Here is a 4,329-nt window from a genome sequence, read left to right as displayed (position 1 = left end):
TGTGCAGAGGAAGGAGCCTGAAACCAGGTCTGGCTGTCAAACCTCAGGGGGGGCACGCCACCATCAAGCTGCTCAGAATGAGGTCTGGACAGGTCTGATACCTGCTTTCAAAGTAAGAGCACATGGAGCAGATGGTGACTTCAATTGCTTCTCAGAGGCAGGATTGCTGCTGATGAAGTTTTTCAGCCACAGTAAAATGATTTTAGAAGAACTGATAAAAACTCTCGTAGTGGGATTTATCTCTGCACTCCAGGTTTAGTCATAATCACACATTTCACTGCATGGATTTGTTTTCATTATGAATATAATAGAAACATAAGAAGTTCATGTGATGATACATGGAAACCTATAAGCTGTCCCACATGGTTTTGGACAAGTGATGATGTAATTACTATGAGCCCTTAAAATGGCAAAAAAAAAGCTGTGTTGTTGTCTTAAAATAATAATATTGGCATTACTATTCAAGTATGATTTGTAACATTTCAATCAGGGGGTCAGCGAGCTTATTTTAGTTACTTAACGTTATTGTATGTTCTGGAATTTAACTTGTGTCCAAAAAAGTGTCATAGTTATAAAGAAAGTAAAACAGAATCATGCCATGCTTTTATTTTGAAAGAACGGTGCAGGGTTTTTAGGGGGTTGGTTCGTGATTCGTTTGATGGGAGTGTAGAGGGGAAACGGGTGGAGCTGGAAGGATGTGCAGCATCCCACAGACATGGTGAAAATGACTTGGTGCTATTCTTCAGCTGATGTTCACAATCAGACGTGTTCGGCAGACGCAGTGTCTCAGAGATGAAGTGACAGTAAATGCGAGGGTATTTCTGAGCCAAATATTTCACACAGCAGGATTTATGATAAAAAACTAAACCTTTAATCAGATAAAGTGAATAATGGCACCCTACAGATTCCTTATGGTTTTCTGCTGTCCTGACGTCAGACCTGGACTCATTAATGGACCCTGCCATCAGGCCTCACCCCCACCTTCTCTGTGTTTGATTTCACTCCTGAAAAAGTATAAAGGACCTCTACACTAGGAACAAAGCTGCTCTTTCACTGCTCGTAGGGCAGAAATTACAGAGCGTTCACATGGCTAATGGGTTGGTGCCATTGACACTCATGATTGGGATCTAGCTTGAGTTTGAGTAATGATGGTAATACTCTTTTCCTCCAGCAACACAAATTATGATTTTAACAGTTTGCTGCTCAGGTGTATGAATGCTGTGATGGGAGGCTGATGGATGCAGAGTGGGAGCACTGGCCTGACTGGATTTGAATCTGAATGGTGTACTGTAACCAGACTGCCTGGATTTTGCTTCAAAGAGGAGGGGGAGGAGGCCCCGGCTGCGCCTGTATGCCCGGAGTTTCAGCACTTGTCCCTGTTTTCCATGTTTAGAGTTTTCCATTTTTAGGCTATTTATCCACAGTCTTTGGAACGAGGTGTGTCTACAAGTTGGGCTATTAATGCTGGACCCAGAGTGAGGTAAGATGACCAAACTGTAAGACTCAAGCCCTACGCTGGAAAACTGTCATGAACCTGAAGAAGCAGCTTTGTAATGCAGTGACATAAGAATAACGGTAAACTGTGAGTTATTCATGCACCTGTGGCTGTTACAGGCACATTATAATTGTAATTCTGTCGTCTCTGAGCGCACACACACACACACACACACACATCATGGATCGATGACAGAGTTTCGGTTCAATCCTTGGGGATCAGGAGACATTTAACTTTATTCATAAGCTCCTTTCACTGCAAAGGCCACCTTAGACAGTGCTGTTGTCTGAGAGTTGCATGACACAGAATAAACCAGTTTGCTTTGTCTTCACCTCTCTGTGTATGTACGCCACTTTGCTGAGACTGAAATAAAACTGAGCACTCAAATAGAGCCTTGAGTGCTCAAATTGAGCAGAAAGCACTGTATAAGTACCAGGCTACCTAACATGTAACAGCTTTGTAGGAGGTGGTGATCTGTGAGTGAGCAGATCCCCTGTGGAAACAATCCAAACCTTCACACTCTACCAGCTGAGTTATACCGACTCTTTCTCAGGCAGAACATCACACCGTAATATTTCCCAAAGAGAAGAAAGGCCAACATGCAAAGAAAAAGCAATGCTTACAAAAATACCTGTGCATGTGGATTGGGCCTCAATTTATGCATGTGTGCCCTAACAGAGAAACGGTGAGACACTATAGTCTCTCATGTGGTGATTAAAAACACATTTGTATGGAGCAGCTGCTGTTGGTGACGCACTGGAGATCAGTCGGCAGGTGCAGATGGCACAGTGCACAGAGACCATGCCTGAGTCCAACTGAACGTGCCGGGCCCACCTTATCAAATGGTCACTGTACTCTACGAACTGGACTCTGCAGGTCAAACGCTCTTGTGCACTCAGATCAGCTGATCTGGGAGAGGGCGCTGCTCTGGTGGCGATCAGCATTGACCACGGTACAGATCACCTAGTGTGAGTCACTCTTTGTCTGTGCTGGTTCTAGCTACAACTGACCATGTCTTTGGTACTGGTTCAGTCCAGAACCAGGAGCCTCAAACCTTTTGAATTTGACAAACTGGAGAATAAATTTCACATTAATTTTTTTTAAATCACAGTTTCAGTAGAGCGGCTTTAGTTTGCAACTCCTCCTTGTTTTCCTGTGTTAAAGGAAATAGCCATCAGTGTTTCAGCAGGGAAGCCTTTATGAAGCTTTGTTTAGCGTTTGTTCATTTTTTTAGTTGTATTTGTTTTATTCACTATGTGAGCTGATATTGCATTTCAAACAAAGAGCAAAGAAAAAGCTGATAAAGCTTCACCTGTCCTAAATGAATGTTTTACTTTAACACAGACACAGCTGTTATATATGTTTGATGAGTTTCGAGCTACTTCCATTTGATCTTTTGAGACCTGAGAAGCTGTAGTCAGGAAGTCTGCCCTCCAGTGCTTTTGTTAGAAACCCCCCCTGGAGAACTTCTCCTGGAAGCAGAGCCTGTTTATTTTTGCTTGCTATGTGGAAGAGTGGAACTACAACAAATCTCTTGTTGGAGTCTAAAATTTAATCCGGTCAAACAGAACAAGTTAAATTTGATGTTTTGTGTTTATTTTTGGATTTTTTTAGGAACTGAGGTGTTGCAGAGTTTACAGCATCAAGCTTAAAAGGAAAAACAAACACCGGCATGAAGTGACTTTGGCCAAGGACTCTGTAGTCCACAGGAACACAAAGTGTTTAGTCAGTGGGAGAACATTTACTAAAAGAAAACTATGTGCACACCACATCAAAATAAAAGGAAAAGTTTTATTTCACATTTGTGTGATCAATGGATCCCCAGTTTGATCCCGGGAGGAGTCCAAAACAGGCAGCCCAAAGTAGCATTAGGCATCTTCTTGATCATCTTCTTAGAGGGACGCTACCAAATCTGGGTCAGGCACATTTGATGATGATTGAACTCATGTGGGGGTTTTTTAAATGCAGTGCAAAAAATAAAAATACACACACACATATATATATATTGCCCGTAGTGCTGCATTAACATCATCTAGCAGACCTTCTGAGGGTACTTCACGTAATCTTGGTAACCGGCTACGGGGGATCCAGGTTTCAAGCTTGGCCATCCGTCATTGTGGATGTTGGGTATCGAAGAATCCATAGGTCCCTCATCCTATTCATGTAGCCCCTTCCGCCGGGGTTACTTGCGTAGTAGCATTCCAACAACGCCCTGTTTTCGTCTCTTGCCCACCGATGCCTTCTTGTTCCAGTAGCCCACTTTTTGTCAGGGTGCCCTGGTTCCTCAACACCTGACGCGGACCTTGTTGATCCGGGCGACGTCCGAGCCGGCATGCCTTCATATTTATCTGTCTCGCTCATGTCTGCGGTAGGCTTGCTTAGCATAGGGGGTCTAGCCTTAGGACCCTTACTGGATACAGACGCCCCAGGCAGGAATCGGACTTGCGATCCTCTTTTCCAAAGGCGTGTAGTCTAACCACTACGCTATCCAGCTGGTGTAACATCCAAGGTGTAACATCCAAGAATACATTGGGAAGATGGCCCCAACTTACCGAGTGCTCAGTGAATACCTCAGGCAGCAGAAACCCAAGAAAGAGGAGGGAGACGAGGAACCATCATAGAAGGACAGGCCCCTGCACGGTATGTACCACCGGCAGATAGAGGAGGTGGCTGATATCCAGAAATCCTACCAGTGGCTGGACAAAGCTGGACTGAAAGACAGCACAGAGGCACTAATCATGGCAGCACAAGAACAAGCTCTGAGTACAAGATCCATAGAGGCTGGGGTCTATCACACCAGACAAGACCCCAGGTGCAGGCTGTGTAAAGATGCC

The sequence above is a fragment of the Mchenga conophoros genome, linkage group LG1 (assembly GCF_057382185.1).
Source record: "Mchenga conophoros isolate Kocher_MC1m ecotype Shallow Benthic linkage group LG1, M_conophoros_male_GT1.1, whole genome shotgun sequence".
NCBI classification, from domain to species: Eukaryota; Metazoa; Chordata; class Actinopteri; order Cichliformes; family Cichlidae; genus Mchenga; species Mchenga conophoros.
This window is presented reverse-complemented; position numbering follows the sequence as displayed.